Raw genomic sequence first — 24,317 nt, forward strand, 5'->3', positions numbered from 1 at the left:
AGAGTCGCAGCGTCAACAAAAAACAAAATTTCTCATGGTTTATGCAACCTGGCGCATAAAAACGTACTTTTCGTCAAATTATCAAAGCTTGAATAGATATTAGCAGCGAATCCAGCTTTCACGAATTCTGAGGTCCGAAGTCGCGTTCATTTTATTCGGTAGCTCTCGCCGCGTGTGACAGCGTTGCTTAGGCGTTTGGCTAAGTGTGAATGAATGTATTAAAATCGCGCATTTTCCCATGATTAAGGTAGATAGCAAAAGCACTACGGTAAACCCTTTACTCCCCTCCCCCCTTTGATCCCTATGACATGCGTGCGGAAAGAGGAACTGAAATCGGTAGCGGTCGTGCTTACAATCCTGTGCATGAAATGTGTTTAATGGGAACTAGAGCAAGCTCAGCGCAAGGAGGTGAGCGAAAACACGCGCTTCATCGGGACAACCTTCAGTCTGCAGCTCGCCTATCTAGTTACTACACCACTGATTCAAATCAATCAATCCACATTCCTGCGCCTAAAATTATCATAGATGATAGCGCACGTAAAAGACGGAACAAACGACACGCCAGCGCAGAAATCTGCTTAGAAGTGCCGGTTTCCAGTCCGCACGCTACCTGGCCGACTACTCCGCGGGAAAAATACTTGCTTTTTGCAATACTATTCCAGAATTCCCCTGAGCAGCGCCGCCGCACCAGCGGCTCGGTGGAGCAGCGTCGCCGCTGCGGTACCAGCGTTTAGAATCCTGAGCCAGCAGAATATTATCATTGAAAAACGTAGCGCGAAAAACGAGACACAGAAAAGGTGAAGACAGGACACGAGCGCTAATCATCAATATCATCATGACGGGCCCAAACAACGAGACAGACGCGCACTGCCTCGCCGCACTTACTCACATCCAAATGAACGGAAAAAAACTCAGAGATGAAACGTTAACGACTAACTGCGCGCAAGATAACCGCAGTACTGTCTGGTAGAGGGAAAATGTGAGTAGTGATGCACAGCACACACGCTCATACGTTATGATGAAGCACTACAACGACAGAAGCGAACACGTAAACATGCATTCTACGCGCGGCGCCGGCGCGACCCGCAGTCCATCGGTCCGCGCGCGCCGATAGATGGCGACTGGTGTCGAGAGTAAGGGCGCGCCAGCAGCCTGCGTGTGAGGGTAAAAGAATCTGGTCTATAAGAATGCATGAAAAGTTTTCAAAGCAAATTTATAAATGAACGGGCAACATGCGTTGTTATTCCTTAGTCAAGAATGCAGTCGTAAGCAAAAGTGGCATACAACACCAGCTGGTTGCGGAGATCGGGAAAACTGCATTGCAACGCCCTTTAGCAAGAGCTATGTTAGATCGAGACAAGTGCGGCGGTGACCCACTTTATTGACAGGCATGTCAGTTAACTCGGCTCGATGCGCCGCGCTCCTTCTATCCTAAACACTCCGATGCGATAAAAGTCACGTGGGTGGCGTTTTTTTTAAATATATTTGTTTTCACTGCATGGTCGAGATACGGCAACGAAACCGGCGAATGACTGGCGCCTCGCCGCGCTGGGATATCGATAGCATAATGGTCGTTCGCATGACGCTAAGTCGACGAACAAAAGGCCATCCCTGTGGTGTCCAGTTGTTTGTTGTCTCGGAATTTCATAGAACAGTAGCGCGACACACAGCAAGGAACCAACTGACATGCCTGCAGAGAAGATGGGTCCTATTAATCTGTCTTGACCGCTGTAGCTGTCACTAGATGGCGTTTCGATGCAGGTTTCGTTGCAGATGCAGAGATGGCTATTTTTTTTTCTAAGTGATCGATCGGCATTTGCGGAAGCCAGAATTTTATTTTAATTTTGCACGTGTTTTAAAGTGTTTTCGTCTTGAGCGTGTAGATATCTTGGCATTTGGTGCAAGCAATAATCGAGTGTTGCTACGATGGTTAAGCTACTGAAGGTTAGATGTATGGAGTGTGAGGAATCGGTGAATTTAAAAGAAACGCGGTTCGATTCAGTGGAGGAGGCCGAAGGCGCAGATTTTATGTGAAAATTCTGCGTATTAGGTGCACGCCTGGACGGGGCTGAACAGGCGAACAGCGAACTAGTGCTAAGGATGGATGCTCTAGAAACAGAGTTACAGATAGAGAGGGCAGAGAAGCGTAAGCTTCAAGTACAGCTTTGTCAGATCGAGTCAAAAACGGCTGACACCGCCATTGGAAGCAACAATGGCGGGCATTCCAGCGCCAGCCACGTGGATGGGGCTTGCACTGGCATGGACAGCGAGAAGCCAGTAGGTCAGACATGTTCAGGCAGGAACAGCTACGCACAGGTGGCAGCTGGGAAGTCGAGAGGCAATACTGAGAAGGGGCACGAGCTATCTCCAGGAAATGAGGTCACAGTCGCTGATAAGAGGCAGGAAGATCCGGAAGTTAGGAGGGAGGGGCAGAGTACCCTAGTGCTTATCCCTGGTGACTCAAACATGGGGCGCTGCAAAAGAGCTATTCTGGACCGGGTGAAGGGTGATAGGCGGGTAGCAGTCGGGGTGTTTCCAGGAAACACAATGGACGATGTTCTGAGAGTGACTAAAAGTGAACTTTCCGAGAAGGCTGCAAGGCGTAACTTGGTAGTGGTAGCGGCGGGGCTAAATGATGTCCTGAATGGTAACGCCGCACAAGTAGGGAAAACATTAGCTGAGGGAGTTGACGGTATAAGGGCGATAGCACAGCAAGCGCAGATCGTGGTGTGTACAGTGCCGGAGGTACAAGGAAGGAATATAGAGGTTGCTAAAAACGTTGTGAATCTTAATCGAGAGTTAAGGCAGTTAGGCCTCGAGAAAGGCTTTGAGGTGGTCGACATAAACAAGGAAGTGCACAGAGCAGGTTCGGGCAGAGACTATGGACGAGATGGCATCCATTTCAGTGCTTTCTTGATGGAACAGCGCAAGAATGAATAACCAACATGCCCAAGCTGCTGTCCTGGCCATTTCAGTGGAAGGGTAGGAGAAGAGATAGGCAGGCGTCTGGGAGGCCGAGCGGTAGCTTTTTTAGGGGGTCCACGGTGGCTCAGGGCGTAGGGGTAGGTAGAAGCGATGTAAATGTAACAATGGCGGCTGATCCCAACAAAATGGCCACTAGGAGGCCCAGAAAGAAAACTACGAAAAAGAAATTTAATGCCAGGATCAGTTACATAAACATGCAAGGGGGTAGAAAGAGAGCGAAATGGCTAGAAATAGAACAACAGATAAAGGACGAAGCAGTAGGTGTGTACGCTCTATGCGAGACACATCTGAGGGATCTAGAAGATCCACCTTTCATCGATGGCTATGTCTGGGAAGGGTGCAACAGAACAAAACCGGAGAAAAAGGGAGGAGGAGTAGGTATGCTGATACATCAAGGAACAAATTGGCAAAGAATAAAATCAACTTGCAAAGAACATGTCTGGGTATCAGGTACAATTGCTGGCAAAAGGACATGGCTAGGGGTAGTTTATTTAGGGACCGGGAACAAATGCAGGCAAGAAAACAAGAATTTAGTTAAGTGCCTCATTCACAATTTAAAGCAGATTGGAGACAGTGTCGATATTATTTTGCTTGGATACATGAACGGCCACATCGAGGATCTGGATGGATACACAGATTGTAACAGGAAGTTAATGTTAGACTTGTGTGAGCGGCACAACCTAGTTATTGTCAATAGAGAAACTAAATGTGAGGGACAAATCACGTGGGAATCCCGTAACAGGCAAACAACCATTGACTACTGTGTAATGTCGCAGGGCATCTATAGCAAGCTCGCAATAATGGAAAAAGACGAAGAGGGGAAGGACAGCCTAGGAAGTGATCATAAACGTATCAGTCTACAGTTGGGAACCCTAGTCAAAAGAGAAATGCAGCGAAGTCCAAAAGACAACGCAAAATTAAATGATGAACAAATAGCGCTAATATCAGCCGATATAGAAGAAGCAATTGAGAAACGCCACATGGAAAATTGGGATTATAATCAGTTAGATCGCTACAAAAATGAAACAAGTGAAAGGAGTTAACCGCTGGAGAGGAAAGAGGAAGCCACGAAGCTGGTGGAATATGGAAATTAAGGAGGCCATCGAACAACGACGGGTGGCTTCAAGGGAACACAGAGAAGCAAAGAGGGCGCAGTTATCTGAAGAGGAAATAGGCAAAAAATGGGAATCTTATCGACAAAAGAAACAGCAAGTTGAGGTCCTAGTCCAGGCTAAAATAAAGCAGTCCTCTGATAAAAGGCTGGCTGAAGTTCGCGAGGCAAATCAAGGGGGGCCAAGAAAATTCTGGAACCATATAAGCTGGTTGGGAAAAACAAATCAAAGAAAACAGGAACAGATTATAGATGCTGAGGGAAAATGTTTAGAGGGAGACGATGCTGTGGGCTACATTACGTCATTTATAGCTGCGTCTTTTAGCAACGCCAATGGAGTAATCTCCCCAAGTGAGGCGGCAACACAGGACAGCACAAAAGAGAACAGCTTAGAACTGACTAGTCTTAACTAGGAAAAGGCGGAAGCGAATATTCCTAAAACCACATCCACAGGGATAGACGAAATTCCAATTAAGCTGATTAATGAACTTGGCCCAAGAAGAAAGGAAGCGCTGATAAAAGCATTGGAGGCAGTCATAACAAATCAACAAATTCCGCACAGCTGCAGACAGAGCAAAATGAATTTGATTTATAAAGGGAAAGGAGATAAGATGAACATAAAATCCTTCCGTCCGATTACGATAACATCTGTTATGTACAGCCTCGCAATGCAGGCGGTGACATTAAAAATGCAGTCATGGGAAGAAGGGAATATGATACTCGGAGAACTTCAGAATGGGTTCAGAAGGGGTAGGCGGTTAGATGATAGCCTGTTCGTGCTTACCCAATGCATAGAAATAGCTAAGGCGGAAAATAGACCTCTGTTTTTAGCCTTTCTGGACATAAGCGTGCATACGATAACGTGAACAGGGAACTCCTGTGGAGCATATTGAAAGATTTAGGTATTGGTGATGAGGTAATTGATTTTCTACAGGAAATCTACCGAGATAATGAAGTTGATATTACATGGGAAGGGAAAAAAAGTACCACAACTGTGGGGATGCACAAAGGATAAAGGCAAGGTTGTCCTCTATCACCGCTGCTGTTCATGCTTTACGTGATAAATATGGAAAGAAGGCTAGAAGAAAGTAATCTGGGTTATAATCTGTCGTACAGATTAGGCGGAAATGTAGTTGAGCAGCGACTCCCGGGTTTGATGTATGCGGACGATATTGTACTGTTAGCAGATAGCCAGGAAGATTTACAAACTTTGGTTAATTGCTGTGGAGACGAAGGAGACGCTCTAGGATTCAGTTTTAGCGCAACTAAATCAGGTGTGATCATTTTTAACGATACAACTGATCAGGTTCTTACAATACAAGGCCACGAAATACCCAAAGTGGCCGAATACAAATACCTCGGGATATGGCTAAACGAAGGGCAGATATACACGGAAAAGCATGAACAGGCTCTTAGGGCAAAAGGATGAAGAGACGCCGGGATAATGAAACATAGGGTATTATGGGAGTAAAACAAATATGAAGTACTAAGAGGTATTTGGAAAGGAATAATGTTGCCGGGACTTACTTTCGGCAATGCGGTTCTGTGCTTAAGGGCAGAAGTTCAGTCGAGATTAGACGTAAATCAGAGAGCTGTTGGAAGATTAGCACTAGGTGCCCACAGCAAAACCACAAACGAGGCAGTACAAGGGGATATGGGCTGGGCATCGTTCGAAGCACGGTAAGCTAAGAGTAAAATACTATATGAAGAACGCCTGAGGAAATTGGACGATAACAGATGGGCAGCTAAGGTATTTAAATATTTATACAGAAAGAACGTTGACTCACAGTGGCGGAAAAGAACTAGAAAACTAACCAGTAAGTATGCCGGTCATGAGGACGGAGAAAGAAAGAGCATTAAACGACAGGTTAAAAACGCGGAAGATAAAAATTGGATGAATTCAATGGAAAAGAAACATAGTGTAGAACTATATCGATACTGGAAAAGGCAGATCAGGAAAGAATTTTTCTATGATAACTCAAGAGGCAGTGCCCTACTTTTTGAAGCTAGGTCAAGGTGTCTTAGAACGCGCTGCTACAAAAAGAAATTTAACGAAGAAGATGACACATGTGCAGTGTGTGGTAGATCTGTGGAAACAATTGAACACCTCATAATAAAATGTGATGGTATCCAGCCGGATGTCGATGCAGGCACAGTCACTCTTTCTGAGGCCCTAGGGTTTAAAGATAACAATGGTCATGTAAATAAATCTCCAGTGGAAGTCAGCAAAAAGCGATTGGAGGATTGGTGGCTGAAAAGCAGAGATGTGGCAGAAGGTTAGAATTGTAGGAAACCGTAGGTAAAGGTGATGGCTAATCTTAATAAGAATTGCCAACACAGTAAACAAAAAAAATAATAAAGAAAGAAAAGCTGAGAATGGCGGCAATTTCAACCACCCCGTTTCAAAGGGGGCGCTCCTATCCATCCATCCATCCATCCATCCTGAGCTCCGTCACCGGCTTCGTGTTGTGTACCACTTTTGCTCACGACTGTACATCGTTAGATTGTGAAAATATGAATCGTTATTTGAAAGGTGGTGTGTGTTTAAAATGCTATGTGTGTGTGTCAGCCACCCCTGGCGGAGGCACGGGAGCGCGACCCATTAAATAGATGTAAGCAAAAATCTGCAAAATATTCTCCAGGTCTGGCAGAGTACCCATGGGGGAGGCGATTCCTTAACCATTGGCGAGTTCTTTGAAGAAGGTTCTGACAAAGTGCGGTACGTCATTTCGGGCTGTTGGTTTAATACACCACTATCAATGCGTGTTGTGAAGCCAGACATACCGCCAAAAGGTGCTCATAACCGCAATATGTTTCGCCAAATCGCGTAAGCTTCTCGTGTAGTCCACATGCTGCTGCGTGTTCAACATCCTTCTCAAGTAGTGCCTTTCAAATCAGGGACTCTAGGCAGCATTATATGACAAAATTGGCTGGAGTTTAGCTCTGGTAAAACCTGGTAGAGTAACGAGAGTCCAGCTTCTTTCAGAGACGCAGAACTCATATCATCGTCGTCTGCCGTCGTGGATGCCCTGTCGTCGGCTAAGCGGGCCCGTCTAGCCGTGTCGTCTTCACGTCGCTTATCGAGACTCTTAGCGCGCTCTTCCTCGGTTTTCTCGGCTCACCGCTTCCTCTTGACTTCGTTCTTACGACGAGACCTAGCTTCCTCCTAGCTGTTCATTTCTACCGCAGGCTCCGTATTCTTGTGATATATATACCCGCCGGATCTCTGACGACATTCTGCGCATGCGCACAACTGATGAGGCGGGCGGCTAGAATTTCGATGGAGGCTAAATTCTAGAGGCTTGTGTACTGTGCGATGTGAGTGCACGTTAATGAACTCTAGGTAGTCTAATTTTCTGGAGCCCTTCTTAACGGCGTCCCTCATAGCCTGAGTCGCTTTGCGACGTTAAACCCTCATAAAGCATAAACCACTTCTTTGATCCCATTGTTTATCCCTTCCTCTAATGCGCGGTTCGGTTATCCATAGAGACATGTGAGACAGTTACTGCATGTTCCCTTTCCTCAAAAACCAGTTTTCAATTTTACGAAGGAAGGCCATCGGCCATTTGGCGCGACGCCTTACCCGTGGTGTCATGCCTCAGCGTGCAGCCACGCTGACCTCGCGAAGCGGCTGGCGATGCGGCTGGCGTAGCGGCTGGCTCTCGCTACAAAAGCAGTTATCAAAAACAGTTTCAAGCTAACGAAAGAGAACAACGCACTGTAGGAGAAGACCTGCGCAGACGACACCAGGACTGCCACTGGCTCTCTTCCTGCATAAGAATACGCAGATCCATGGGGGTACTGGGCTCTACACAGATGCTAGTCCCGAAGCGTCTGTGCCTGTTGAGTCGTGTTGCCAGGGAAAGCGTGCATGAATCGCTACACACGTTTTTGTGTTTTCGGTTCTTGTTTGGGTTGGGTCCATTAGGGCTCGAAACAGGCGCCACGTGTTGTGGCTAGACATTCGTAGCCCCCAAGCTACATCTATCCTCCCGGTTGGAGTAATGATCGGTCCTTTACGGACTGATCCAGACATACCTCCAGTCCCTTCCGAATGAATGTCTTCACCACCACCACCCACTGGCTCCAGCGCGCGCGAACGCTACCTACGTGTGCAAAGAGCGTGTTGGTCATCTGCTACGGTGCTACGGCGCGCGGCTCTATTATCCGGCTATCTGGGGGCTGTGTTCAACGTAAATTTCTCTATGATGTCTAATTTAAATGGCAGTATTTCAGACGAAAAGGAGCGCATGAGGCTGCGCACGAGCAGCACGTTGGACTTCAAGAGAAGCTTGCACAATTCAGAGAAACACCTAGAGCACAAAAGGACGTTTTGACCCCTTATTTCATGCCCTTACCAACTTTTAACGCATGGCTGACTCCATGGGCACTGCGAGACAATAAAAATGTTTTCGAAAGGTTTGCTTACACAAGTTCCATCGTCGCGGTCCCGCTCCGTGCCCCCAGCGGATAGTGACTCCTACGCGCAGGTATCGCGGTGTTTATAAATATACGTTCTTGGAAATGACGATCCATAATTCCACAGTCCGTGAAAGGCGGCACTTGCTATTCTTTACGAAAGAACGACAACGCAGGTACAGTGTATTTATCAGGACAAGTCTTTGAAAACTTTTCTTTGCTTGCATGTCTATATTTCTTAAGTGTAATTTGCTGACCCAGCCGGCTCCCGCTTTCGCTCGCCGCCCCTGTTTTGTAAGCACGGTGTTGTCTGTGAGCATAATGGGAAAGATCTAAAATGATTACTAACGGGTAAAAAGTTGGTAATTAGCCTTTCTGCTTGCAAATAATCTAAAGATAAGGAGAAATCCAACCAGTGCGTTTTCTTGCAGGGTTAAGCGAGGGTTCAACAGAAGGCGTTTATTATAAGCTTGTGAGTAATGCTTTTTGCTTCGTCTCTTGATTTGTGCTTGTAAATATAAAATCGTGCTCGTGGCAACCGTAATCTCTCATATTTCTTATGAGGGAAGATATCCTCTTTTTCATTAGGATAATGCTGTGTGGAATGCGGACATGCTCTATATGAAGAAGATAGTTAGTTATATGGCGTTTTATGGCTCATAAGCAAATATATGAAGACGAGGCAAAATAACTTGAACGAAATTCTTTTCTCTTACGTGTCCATATCTTCCATTGCGAGAATAGTGGTTTAAGCATTTTTTTATCAGACTGTTATATATACGTGAATCTGCAATGTGCTCATTTTATGCAATCTTTATTGGGCTTGCTCATTTTCTTGATTTCTCTATTGCGATTTTCTGCCTTGCAGTCCTCCGCTATCTCGTTGCCACAAACCAGATGTCTTTGACAAGCGCAGTGTTAAAATAATTACACATTCATTCGCAAGCCGGAGCCCGCTTGCTCATCGAAAGCGAGAAGAAAAGTTGATTAATGCCTTATATTCACACCTGCCCTCATAACATAAATTAGATTACTTGATGGTTAGCTCCGCCAGTTGTTTTCGTGTGTTTCAAGCTGGGACAGGCATAGTAGAAGGGGTAGTTGGGCGAGTTCTTTACGATCTTTGGTGCAAACGGCACGGAATGACAAAGAACGAAATAGGAAGGACACCATGGGATTTTTTTTTTTACTTTTCATGTTTCCACGGTGTTCGCACCATAGCTAAAAACAATATGCACGTTTAAAAGAAATTATTTTCGCGTGCTGAGTTGGGCAAAGTGTATTCGAGCTTCCACTTTCGTGCAGAGATTACTCTATATGTCAAACCGGTCGCTGTATTACGTACCATATTCAGGAGCATTGACGCAGTATAAAGTATACGAACGGGCGCGAGGGATGCCTTATGCTTGGCTATAATATGTGCAAGGAATGTAAAGAATTTTTCAATGAGTGCCTTTTAATCGTAGATACCGAGAACAGGCCGACAGTTCAATTTTCGAAGCTGCTAACAGAACTAGGTAAATAGCCGCTCTATGAACGCACGATCAGTCACTCTGTATCACAAAGAACTTCCCACATTTGTTACCTCAGACTTTAGGCAGGTTCAGTAATTGGAGAAGAGGGGGGGGGGAGGCGGTTAGGTTATCCCCGGTAGTATATATTTATTTGAAATACCTTACTGGCCCATTGGGCATTGTGCAAGGGGGGTGAAAAATACTATACGGTACATTAATAGCCATAGGAAACAAAAGGGGAAACATAGGATCATGACAAAAAATAAATCAACAATACGATGCATTAGTAAGAAATGAAACAAAAGGGAAACATACAGTCATGATAAACAATATGTCAACAAATTAGAGAAGTAAAAACAAGGCGGAAACAACAACAGCAAAAAAAATACGCGACACAAATTAAGCACAACAATAAAGGATAATGAGCTCGCGGAAAGTTGTAACAATAAGTAACATAGCGTGATTAAGGCAAACACGGGAACGTAATAGGCAAACATAAGTAAGAAAACATCAAGAAGGCACGCCAGTAGCAGCAAAGTAAAGTACAAAAAATAAGAAATAAAGAAAGATTTCAACGGAGGCGTGCTAAATGACGGTTTCAGTGAAATGTGTGATGAGCTGAGTATGGAAAGAATCGAGGTTAGATACGGAAGCGATGTTGTCTGGCAGATCATTCCATAATCTGATGGCTCGTGGAAGTGCAGCTGAATTGAAAGCGTATGTATTACCATATATCTTTGCGAAACTGAGCTGATTATGTAATCTTTTCGACGTGCGGGATGGGATATTGAGGCGAAATGAACTAGTTCTATTAGAGTGCACATATTTGTGAAATAGTGTTAGGAGAGCGATGTTGCGGCGTTTTCTTAATGATTGTAGAGAAATATCGGTTTTAATCTGAGTGGCGCTTCAACGGTAGTTATAGTTTCGTGAAATAAATCGCGGTGCCCTGTTCTGGATAGATTCTAACGCGGTGATCATGTTCTTATGACAGGGAGACCAAATGGAAGAAGCGAATTCAATTTGTGGACGAACAAATGCGAGGTATGCTAGTTTTCGAATATTAGATGGTGAATTAGCAGATTACGGCGTAGGTAGGCTAATAACTTTGAGGCGACGGCGCATATGGATGAGATATGGAATGACCATGAAAGATCTGAAGAAAGGTTAACGCCAAGGTATTTGTAATGTGATACGTGAGAGAGTAGACCATTCTGCATACGGTATGTATGGCTAGACTTGTTACTTTTACGGGTGAAAGAGATGACTTGGCATTTTGATACATTAAGAGTCATTAGCCATGAGTTGCACCAATCGTTAGCCGCCGCGGTGGCTCAGTGGCTATGGTGCTCGGCTGCTGGCCCGAAAGACGCGGGTTCGATCCCGGCCGCGGCGACTGAATTTCTTTGGAGGAGAAATTCGAGGCCCGTGTACTGTGCGATGTGAGTGCACGTTAAAGAACCCCAGGTGGTCGAAATTTTCGGAGCCCTCCACTACGGCGTCTCTCATAGCCTTAGTCGCTTTGGGACGTTAAACCCTATAAACCAACCAACCAACCTATAAACCAGCACCAGTCGTTAATAACAAGAAGGTCTGATTGGAGCGCCAGGTGGTCATTAGTAGATCTAATAGGGCGATAAATAATGCAATCATCTGTGAAAATTCGCATAGTGGAAGTTATATTGTTAGGTAAGTCATTGATATAAATAAGAAATAATAAGGGACCAAGCACACTGCCCAGCGGCACGCTAACAAAGTAAATAGACACTAGCCATCTTTGGGCCAACATCGGTCTAATCGTTTTCTGATGAGAAGCGCCTTTGGATGCAATGTGATTGTTATATACAACAATGTATATTCTACCTCCCTAATGAATTTGGTTTAATCAGGGTTACTAAACATTTCTTTAAAGCCGAAATCTAAGGGTGAAAGAGGTTTGAAGCAACAGGGGAGCAGTTGCCGAAATCAGATACCTGCTAGCCACCAGAACAGGAATATTTAAACAAATTTATTATTTTAGTTTACTGCAGTATGTTCGCCGTGAGAAATTGTATGCCACTCTACTTGTCAGGCTTGCCGTATTATACCACCTATGAACACGAAAAAAACTTGTACCCATCACACGAACTAACTACGGCAAACTGAAAGTAACTTTCCAGGTGTCATTTGTCATCAACCAAACTTCACTAGACGGGGAATTCTTGACTTGAACTAAGTAATTTCAGAAATATATGAAAATATATTTGGATTTGAATACTGTATAGTTTCGTGGTCTATACTAGTTTAATATGTGTTTTTGATTACGGTTTTGCTTGCGTGTAAACGTCCTGCCGCATAAAATTTGTCACTGATGCATGCGCTTTAATGTCTTCTCTGTAACAAGTATATGTACTGCAACTTTATTTGTATTTTCTGATTGAGGTGTCAGGTGATGTATTCAATTCATGCTTATTCGTGTCATATTGTTGTTGTATGGCTTGCCGGCATTGTTTGCCCCATATTTTTGCTAAATATGTGTGTTACCGCATGTATCAAGGAGCCAAGGCCTAGTGACGCCTTCCGTCCTTTGCTTTGGCTTCCACTTTCATTTTTAAATAAATAAACCGAAAATCAAAGCAATCATGTTTTTTTTACTGGTGTCTGCGGCACAAATAAATGAAACGGTCACAGGCGCTACAGGTGGCATAAGAAAATAAGCAAAGGATCGAAAAGATTTCAGCCATTTACTGGCACACCTACCACTCTTTCGAAGTAATTACAGCACAAACATTTGAACTCCCAAGATGCTGCCAATATATAGGTACAGCCTAGGTCAAAAATTTTAGTCCTGGGGGTTTCTTTCTAAGGAAAGAAGCAGCGCACCTGTCGCACTCGTGGAAGTCCTTCCCAAGTGAGGGGGCAAGAGTAGAGATGTATTTGCCTTGAGCAAAATTCGAACGCTGGGGATTCATAAAGAGCTACACAGTGTGGATGAGAATCAAACATCGTGGTGTTTAAAGTTTTGACAAAAGCCATGCATATTTTTGGGTGTTGTACCTGATGTAGCGCTTCCCCTGCTTGAGAAAAAAATTATACTTTTTATATCAACTGCTATTGGTAATAGTTCTAATTAGACCTAATCTGACGTTGTAATAAACAAAGCAAAGCTTGAATTCAATGATGATCTGACTTCGCCGTTTCGTTCAAAGGTCGCAAACGAGAACAGAAAACTGGGCAAGTTCGAACAGATTCCTCTTAAAGGAGAGCGAAACACCGGACGTAGTGGAAGAAACAAGAGGCGACACGAACTCGTGTCTTCTCTTGTTTCTTCCACTACGTCCGGTGTTTCGTGGCGCTTTAAGAGAAAAAGGTTGCTCATAGGTCCTTCAAAGATTCTTTTTTTTTTGTGCGGTTTGACCTGCTCACTTTTTTTCCTGTTGCGTACCGTATCTTTTAGCATGCTCTTTTAGCAATGGCTAGTTACGTCAGAAATAGTTTGATCGTGCATACTTACGACTGAATACGATTCAAAAAACTTCCTTGCATGAGCCATCTCATTGAATTCTTCTGACCCTTTAGTGTCTTCTCTTACTGATCGCATAAATGCCTGAAATGTGGGAAAAAGGGGATGAGGAAAGATGTCAAGATTCTTGCTTGGGTTGGTACGCGTTCAGCAGTACTCTCGAACCAGAAGTTGCACATGTAGCTGTATCTCTACCAACCAATGAGGAATGAACAATCATAAATGATATTTCAGCAGAAGCTTTGGGAATCTCGCTTGTTTATTTTCCTTGGAACAAAAACCTGTTGCTGAGTAACTTCTGTTACTATTTGTGGTTATGGTATCACGAAAAATAATTTGCTTGTTTTTCTATCTTACGTAAAGGACGCTGATATGTTGCATGGTATGGAGGTTAACGTCCAAAGCTGTACATAGGGTATGAGGGACGCCGTAGTGTGAGCTCCGGAGTGGTTTAAATCTTCTGTGGTTCTTTGACGTACGCTGAGATCGCGCTGAATACTGGCATTTTTAATGGGGAAGCATTCAATGCCTCATCGTTGCAAGCAGGAGTTGTTGACAGAAATGTCACGCTTTTCAATTGGTCGCGACCTTACAGTGCGCGAATTTCAAACGGGGCAAATTGTACTTTGGCTTGCAACCTTGTACCTTGCAAGGTTGTACCTTGCAACCAACTAAAGGGATGGTACACTAATGATCTAAGTAAAATGAATAAATAAATAAATAAAACCGAGTAGGAAATTGGTCGAGTTGGGGAATCGAACCACGGTGCCTGGAGTGCGAGACGAGCATGCTAATCACTCCGCCATGCCAGCTCGATGGTGTGGAATGAACAAAGGCGCGTCTAGTGAATACGGTGCCTTCGTTCACTCCCATCTTCTTCCCTTCCATGACGGAAATATATAAAAAAGAAATTAAAAGAAAAATAAATACAAAATGACAGACTAAGAAAAAATGAAAAGAAAAACAGTGAAAAAAGTTAAATCAGAACTTAAAAACTAAACATTATACAAACATAAAAATAAAGAAAACAATGAAAACCAGTGAACAAGGAAAGGCTTTCACCTTGCAGCACCTTAGAGAGCCAAAGTGCCTCCTGAATTTTTGCATTTCATTCACTTCGACAGAGATTAGATTGCATGGACATGAGCTCAGAAGCTTAACGCCAAGCTTTAACGCCAAGCGACAGGATAGAAATAAGGTTCCCGTAAGCTGCATGTCGCTTTTGCTCTTCGTGTTTCAGGATTCATCATAGGGAAACAATAGTCTTTTCACTGCAGCTGAAGGGTATTCATGTGTATATGAAATGCAGGTCAAAAGAGAGGATCTAGTTTGGCTCGGAACTGGGGTCAGGCTTAATGTTCCTTACTTGTTACACATCGAGGATTTTTAGTGATTAAAAAAGGATTGTTATAGATTTTTAGGCGCAAGGCTTTCTCACCCCATTGCCTGAAAACCGGTTAGCGTGCGTGTGTGATGTCAGTCGATGGTGCCCATAAAAGATGACATTCTCATGCAATCTGCCAAGCGGCGGTTGAATTAATGATTGGTCGCGCGAGACCTGGATTGCGCAAGTCCGGCCGGTGGTAGCACATCCCATCCCTGGACAGTGGCGTACCGCTGCACATAGGAGTGGTTTGACGACTCCCAGGGATTTATGAATTAATTAAGGTACCAATTCTGCCTTTATGAGCATTAACCCATAAGCTATCTGGTCACAACATTACGGCGAAGCTGCGACCGCTGTACGCCGGGGAGTGCCTTCATTCTGTTAGCCCAAAGATAGGAAGGCACTGGGTGGTGTCGGACAAGCGGCTACATTGATCTATGCAGAGGTAGAATAGCCAGCTGTGTGGCATCGGGTCACATCACGCAGCAGCGAGGCGACTGCACCCACGAAGTGAGCGGGCGGGCTTCCGCTTTATCACGTGTAAGCAACCTTCATTTTCCCTGCCGTCTTTTTTCCCGTACGTTAATATCCTAATTTTATATATCTCATTTTATTGCAAAAACTAAGTAGCGCCTTTCAACTTCTAACGTAAATTTGCAGCTGAATCTTGGAGCCCAGCGAAATTCAGTTCGCAGTGCATCACGCAACTGCCTGCTTTAATACTGTGGGAGATTCTAATGACTAATTTCAGTACATAAAGCCAGTGAAAGAGTTGCGAAGCTATTTCCGCAAAGTTCGCCTAAAGAATCCTAGTGTAGTTGTTTTCTGTTTTCTAGGAAAAAGATATCTATCTTCTTTACCTTCTCATCATTCTGGCAGCAATCGCCAGGACAAAAATGTAGAGCCAATGTTCATTACAAGATCACATTTAAATTTTATGTCATTACGAGTAGATAAGGGGGCAGTTTTTAATTAGTGCCAGGCGGTATTTTCAGGAAGTCGAGAGAATCAAAAGGAGGCAATCCCAATTAAATGCTGGCCAATTTCTACCGGCTTCTTGTTTCGCATCGCCTGCCGGGAAGAAAAGGCGAAATTTATGGCATAAAAGGTGCTTATGTTGGTTTATCCACTGATGCTTCATTATCGTCATCCATGTTTTCATACATTTCTTATGAATATGATTTCATTCTTCGCTTCGGTCGGAAACCTCTGCGTTTATCTTAAAAAATATTGTTACACAAGCCGTTTTAGGTCTACATATCTGGAGTGCATCCTTAAAACGCTGGAATGAACAAGATGACACATTCTCAATTCTCAAAACGCGAAGGGACGGGAACACAAATGAAGGAAGAACAATAAAAAGGTTTTGCGATTAGTGTCATCAAAATATACGTGAGTAGAAGCGTTGAAAGCTACTTTTAATATAATTGTTTGGCACGATGTCCCTTTCGATATAATTGACCCATAACAAATGGTGCGGCAGCTACTTTGTTCCCCCACTGCTGGAAATTTCAAGTTAAGCGTTGTTATTTATTAAGGCGAAAGCTTTTCTTGGCTCATGAGTGGTGTTCGTCAAAAATGATCTCTAGGCAATCCAACTCCAGTCACATAACAATCCAACTCCTAAGCACTCCTTAATACATTCCTGGGTAAACATCAATAAAAAAATAAAAACAAGAAATGAACAAAGGTAAAAGAACTCAAAAGTATCAAAAATTAATAAAGAACAGAAAAGAAAAAAAAATGGAGGGAGAAAGACAGGACACGGAAAGGCTTTCGCATTTCCGCTTTTGAGCAGACTTGAGTGCAGTCTTGTAGTTTTTTGCAGCGAGAGCTGCATTACCCGCAGTCTCGCCGTTTCGCCGTGGGCCTTCGGTGCCACTTGTGCGCAGGCGCGTTGCCAAGTGACGTCACAGCCATGGCGGCCAAGGAGAGTGAGGCCGTCGCTGTGCGGCGTCTCGTCTTTGATGTCAAACACGTAGCCATGACGATAAACCAAACAACTAACGTAACCAGGTATATACCGCACATCTCGCTACGTATATCCTGGCATAGCTGAGCTACACCATTGCCATTTTTTTTGCCTCACCCTACACGCATCAGTGAGGGGAACTATGTCAAAAAGGAATGGCGATCTCTAGCTCGGAGACACTATTCCACCAATAGTTACAAGCCCCAAAGTAACGCGAAAACACGACCGCGAGGTGCTAAATACAACTTCACCTAAGGAGGTGCACGTAAAAAGAAAAAAACGGAATGTGCAGTTATAATATTGGGACTGTTCGAGATATGAAGCACGAATTATTACATTTGGAGGAAGCGCGCTTTCGACAACAACGTTATTCTCAGCAACAGTATTAAGATGCATTGTTATGTTTTAGGAAATTCCTCACGTATAATAATTTCAACAAAAGAACAGCAAATACATTGAAAAATGATGGTTTCTCTAAAGTGAACGAATATAACAATTTTTTTTAGGAATCAGGCCATTATAGTCTTATTACGGGTTAGCGATATTTTATACGCCTGAAGGAGTAAGAGGTTTCCAGCTCCATTACACGGTACAGCGATTTTATACATAACAAACAAAAAACAAGAGGTAAGGCTTCATGATGCCAAAATAATGCACGTATACTCTACTAGCACTTTATAAATGCTACATCAGCAAAGTTGGTAGTGAAAAAAAATAACTTCGAAATCTTCGAGACTACTATATTCGATACTTCAAAATTAAGAGGAGTCCTGTTGAATGGTGCTGGCCATTTTTTGTCGGCTCAAGAGAGCGAATATGGGGTAGTGGTCACTTATTGCAGACAACAAGGTGCAGCAATTGAACATTTTTTTTCCGGCATTAGTTACAGCAACGGCAGTTTAAGATACTTAACTCGCTACAGAGACTGACAGAGTGATAAATTTTCAAAGAGTTAGTGTAAGGGATCGGTAGTGTACGCGGGGTTATCGGGACCGGTATTTCCCCTTACGACCCCGCCAGCTGTCGTCTTCAATGAACGCCACCGGCGTGAGGGGGGCGGCTGGGGGCGCTCAAAGCGAAGCGTCTCCTTTCTCAGAACGCGACCGCTCGCGAATGTGCCGGGAAGTACGGGTGTCCCTCACCCTGCTTGTATTTTTGTGCGAAGGAAAGGATGTTTTACCTCGCACGTGCGGGCACGACTGGTTGTTTGCACTTGCTTTTCTTTTATTCTTTTTTTTTCGAGGAAGAGAATGTTTTACCTCGCACGTGCTGGTACATCTGTGCGTGTGTGTTTGTTTTTATTGGTATTTTGCGATGGAGAAGGTGATTTACCCTAAGGAGGCTGGAGGGCTGGCCATGCTCTTGATGAACCAATCATGTTAGGAGTATAGCATGATTGGGTGCTGCTAAAGGTGGGGCGGGCCTCTAGGTCTTTAAATCCGGACCCCGGGGCCGGAATAAGTGTTTTGCGATAAGGTGATATGCTATGCATCTTCGGCTAGGCCGAGTAGGGGCCTCCCCTAGTGTTAGCCAGATCCACTTTTTGGTTGTTTTGCATCTTTGTTGCTTAATTTCTCTTTTTGCCGCTAAATTTGTCTCCAGTGCCTAAATTTGTATGTGATGTAAATATCTGTATATGAACCTTCAAATATTCCCTTTTTATCTCTGCGTTCCAACTCATCGTATGACCGTCTCTGACGGGGCACCCCTGGTGCGAAGATAACGATTCAGTCTTCTAGTCTACAAACCGTCTCTGGCGGGGCACCTTTTGTGCAAGGAAGAAGAAGAACCTGAAATTTACTGTTAGCTACGTACTACCGCTTAAGTTCTTTTCCATTTCAGACCAAGAATAAACGTGCATGACTGCCAGAGACACATAATTTCCCAAGTCAATCACATATGATTAAATAAACCTTCCATAATATTAATGATTTTTAAATACGCCACTAGATTGCCTGTAAAAAAAACACATTTTCTCTTTACTTAGTACATTACGAATTTGTGCAACAAGTAAAAAATTGGGAGCTTGGATTGAACCGCCGCCGCCTTTACTCCTTGGTCTCTGCAGCCAACTGGGTGCTGGAATCAAGTATATATCAGCTAGAAATATCATTGTGCCACCTTTCAGGAATGATAACTGCAGTCAAATGTAACTTTGTCCTCGTCAGTTTTTTGTCTTACTAAGCGGGAGATTGTAGGCAGAATGCTAAACGTCGGCGTCAATAAGTTGGCTCAGGTTTCAAAGAAAAAAGCATTTGTTGCAGTTCGCTCTAATCCATTTCAGCTATATCAACATCACATATAATATTTAGAACACCGATGATTTCAGATTTACCAGCGTAAATATAGAACGCCTTCTACATCTTTTTTGTAGAATGTCTACAAGTATGTTGTCGTCATGGAGGTTTCCGTCATTAACCGAATGGGTATTGTCCAGACATAAATATACTGCGATTCAAACAGCAAGGGTGACTACTTTTGCGGCAAGAAACCTTTTCAAAACGGTCCTCGGAACTGCGGCAGAAAAACGCTCGAGGTCATAATGGCAAAACCCATAATCAGAGCAACAGATTTTTCGTTTTTTTTTTCGGAGGAGGATGTGGTGTTGAGGACCACACACAAACAATAAAACTTCCCTGCAACAGTTTTGATCAAAACTATGAAATTGTGAAGTACTTAGAATAAAGGCGAATGGTTGGTAGCACTTCGCACAGAACCTCAAAAAAAAACTGATAATGTGAAAAAAAAGTTTATAAATTCCTATTCCAGCTCCTCGCGGAAAAGTCCGGTTTCGGTCTCTGCAGAGAAATTCTGTCTTGCTACGCCATGAGTCTTGCATAACAACAGCCATGGGCGGTTCTCAGTGGCTTGCAAAAAAAAAATGGGAGGACGCTTAAGCTTCGCCTTTAAAAGTGGAACGTGACAGCTTGTTGTAGCCCTGCCGGGGAGTCCACAGAACGCCACCGCCCATTCGGCGCGACGCCTTCCCGTTGGACAATTCAAAATTGTTTTTTTTTAGTGAAGGAAAGGACGCAGTAACAGCCTCACTTGTTTTCGTGGACACCCGAACCGCCCAAGAAATACAGCTTCAGATTATTGGTCACCAGTTCGAATCGCTGCCGTGCGCTAGGCTGTAACTTAACTAGTAAGTTAGTGCTGCACGAAACGCTGAACCTATGACACTATTCGCAACATTCTACGGCAATTTTTCCGCAGCACCCAATCATTTACGACACATGGTGCCGGCAACTACAACTACGACGCCGACGGCTTTTCGAACGAACGAGCTGTATACGCTCTCGCGTAAAAGCACACCAGCATTTGTATACGAAGCAGGCGAAGGAGGCGAGTTGCATATATGGCTGGAGATGGTGGCACGTGCGGGCCTGCAACTATGTGCTCTCGGCGCCACGTGGCAGTGGCAGTGGCAGTGGCAGTTTATATCTGTATGAGGTCACTGTCGGCTGCTCTCACGTGACCTTCGGGAGGAAATGGCGCAGAACGCCTGGGAGCTGGTATGGCAGCACAGCGCAGAGGGCCAGAACCGCAACGGGGGCGGCTGGCGCAGACGGGCACCAGCTACCACTTCAGATTTTTCCACACCTCTCGACTGCTATTGCCGATCAACCTGCCGCCACCTCTGCACAGAAAGACCTGACAGTAGGGGTGTGCGAATATTCGAAATTTTCGAATGTAGTTCGAATATTATATTTTTAGTACTCTAATTCGATTCGAAATCCAAGTATCGTGTTGTCTCGAATATTCAACCCGACGCGAATATTCGTATCTAGCCGAGTATTTATTGTGAGCACCGGCGTTCATTTCGGTCCGCAAACCCTATTGACGGAGACATAACAACAAGGCGGCGCCCAGAGAAATGCGCATTCCTTCCTCCAAGGGCCATGCCGTAGCTGACTGCGCTGGTGAGCTTCTTTGTGGCTATACCTGCGAAGCTGGTATAGTCAGAGCTGTGCACAAAGTATACCTCGCAATACGTGCCAGTTCAGTGCCAAGTGAGAGGGCATTTTCTGTGGCTGGAGGAGTCGTTTCAGCCATAAGGGAACTACTTCTGCCTGACCATGTGGAGCAGCGGGTTTTCCTTCACGACAACGTTTTATGTTCATCCCAGCAACGCGCGTTCGTGCTGATGGCAAGCTAGCCTTAAACAATGCTGTGTACCAGCCATCTTCTCTGAAATTTCCACTCTTCTAAGAATAATGTCCGAGACTGATGCTTTTTGTGCAGCCACACACACCTTTTGTGTTCATTTAATCATCGATAGTTGGACTGTGATGTTCTTCGGTGCTCAAGTAAATGTTTTGTAGTGATTAAATGCGTCTGTCCTTGATTATTCGATATTCGGTTCGATATTCGGAGCCAAGTATTCGTATTCGATTCGTATTCGAAGAATTTGATATTCGCACACCCCTACCTGACAGGCGAAGCTTACCCTCGAAAAAATGTGCAAGAGTCAGAATGCCATAAACGCCAGCGGTAGGAAGAAGAAGCCGGACTAGCAGCCTCAAACAGCTTACCATTCCTTCACAACGCTGTGCTCCTTGGGATAACATGACCAGAAGGTATGAAGACGTGAGGTAATCGGTTTGGCTACCGCAGTTAAATCTTATGGATCTTGTATACCTCAAACATAAGCAAGTTCTCTCGTTGGAGCTTAAACATGACCTCAACTAGACGGCTCGCTAGGTCTCCTTTTGCTCGCGTTTGCTTCTACAGCACAGATATCTTCGCGTTGTCATCAGTAAATCTGGAGCGACTTATTGGATCTTCTTAAACAGCTTTGTCTCATATAATCGAAGCCCCGCCGCGGTGGCTCAGTGGTTACGGCGCGCAGCTGCTGACCCGAAAGACGCGGGTTCGATCCCGGCCACGGCAGTTGAATTTCGATGAAGGCGAAATTCTAGAGGCCCATGTACTGTGCGATATCAGTGCACGTTAAAGAACCCCAGGTATCGATATTTCCGGAGCCCTTCACTACGGCGGCCCTCATAGCCTTAGTTGCTTTGGGACGTTAAACCCCAATAAAGCAACCAACCAATCCTATAGCTGAAAGTTTCTTTCCGCGAGGGTGTGCAAACCGTCAACGTACAACCTCTTTTATCTTATTAAAATTACGCTAAAGAATATGCTTGCTAAGTCTGTGAGTAAGATTCAATGAACGGGGATGGTGTTGATAATTACAGTACGGTAGGCCTATAGAAGTGCGAAACAAAAGAATTGCTCACAGAACTTTTTTGTTTCCCATGCTTGTGCGCGTTGTAGGTGTTTGAGACATCAAATATTTTTTCAGCAACAAAATACATTACTGCCGACAATTTTCTGTCTGAATGAATAAGCTGGTCGCCTTGATCAAATAAGGACTTTGGACTGGTAGAGCTGCCTGGGTATGATTTCGTAGATGCACGTCCCTCTACAATATTCGACATAAGCATATGTGTTGCGTACTCGCACATTCATTGCGCCAGGTCGCGCCATAGTGTGACAGATAAACCGAAGCCAACAAACAAGAGGCACCTTGTGGTCGATCTCGTTCGGTGCTTCTCATTCTGATATCTCGTTCGGTGCTTCTCATTCTGAAATACTCCCTAAAATTTAAGTAAACGATTGAACACGCAACAGTACGCGCTCAAACCCAGTGGAGCGAATTTAAGAAAGTTGGTTTTTCCTCGAAAGGTTGCAAATAAATGCAGGAACACTTACACTGTAGGAGATACGCAAGCCGATGTGATCGTCAAGCTTCATACGAAGTCGAACATCACTGCCATCTCTCTGCAGGAATAAAAAATGTATATATTGCACGGTTCACTGAAATTCAGGGGGGCACATTGTTCACCTAAAGTGAGGTGAGGCGAAAGTCTTAAGCGCGGTGTTGCTGCTTGTGTCACTGATGTGTGGTTAAGATGTTCCACTCTGTGGCTCCCAAACTCTATTTCATGAAATAAAACTTTCTCCACCACCACCTCTAACAGTGGAACGCGACACGTCTTGCAACGCTGCCAGGGAGTCCACAGAACGCCATCGCCCGTTCGGCTCTACGCCTTGCTCGTCAGTAAATTGGTTTTTGAAGAAAGGAAATGTATCTGTCTCGCATATCTCGGTGGACACCTTAGCCTCCCAACGGGAAAGAAGGAAGATGGGAGTGAACGAAGACACCGTATAAGTTAGACGCGCCTTTGTTCATTCCAAACCATGGAGCTGGCATGGCGGAGTGGTTAGCGTGCTCGTCTCGCACTCCGGAGACCGGGGTTCGATTCCCCACCAGACCAATTTCTTACTATGCTTTGTTTAATTATGTGGTCTGACTAGAAAGGCTAACTAAGATAATTTGCTTACTAGGCAATTAAATAAACTCAGTCCAAACTGGACCATCACTATGCGATCCCATTAATTGGTTGCATGGTTACTAACCAAAGTACAATTGGCCCTGTTTGAAATTCACGCACTGTGCCATCACGACCAATTCGACCAACCGAAAAACTAATGGCCCTGGGAGTATCGAACACCTTCGACGAACTACGAGAAGCGCAACATAGTGTGCAATTAGACAGACTCATTCAAACCATCGAGCGTACGGCCCCCAGCCGGACGCCGTATGGGTGGACGCTGCCTGCACGGATGATGAAGCGACAGCAGCTGCGGTGGACTCCTCTTCATCCACCCTCCTCACACTACCTCTCCCTCCAGATACGTCCCCAGAGGCTGCAGAGGAAGCCGCCATTGCACTTGCTATAACCCGCACGGAAGCCCGGTATATTTTAACTGACTCTAAAACTGCGATTCTAAATTTTGCTCGAGGCCGAGTTCATGTCCCTGCTTTTGGCATACTGGACTCGCCCGATGCACCCCCGCCCCGCCAAGTGGAGCTGATATGGGTTCCTGCGCACTCCGGGAATCCCGGAAACGAGGCCGCCAACCTTTCAGCCCGAGGTTCTTTAAACCGGGCTCAGGTGGCCTCGGATCGGGGATTCACGAAGGATCGCATGCACTCATTCAGTGAGCTGACCCAGGCATACAGAGCCTCTCGCCAGCTCTACCCCCCGCCCCACCCCTCCCTAGATAACAGACACGCAACACTCTGGCGCAGATTACAAACACATACTCTCCCCTCGCCCCTTACCCTAACCCACTATCATCCCTCCTTCCCCACTCCTGCTTGCGCCCTATGCCCAGAACCCTTCGCTTCTTCCCTCCACATCCTTTCCCTCTGCCCGGCGGACCCTCCCCCGCGGGACCTAGAGAACCTCAAGACCTGGGAGGACTGGGAGACCCTGCTGCATTCGGAGGACCCGGCCGTGCAGACCATCGCCACCGGCCGTGCTGCCAGTGTTATGGACCTCAGGAACATAAACACTTGAGTGCAGTGGGGTCGTGCGGGGACCCTGGGGCGTGCCCCGAATTCCTTTGTAAAT

This window comes from Amblyomma mixtum, chromosome 9 (genome assembly GCF_055824585.1).
Source record: "Amblyomma mixtum isolate Tamu chromosome 9, ASM5582458v1, whole genome shotgun sequence".
NCBI lineage: Eukaryota > Metazoa > Arthropoda > Arachnida > Ixodida > Ixodidae > Amblyomma > Amblyomma mixtum.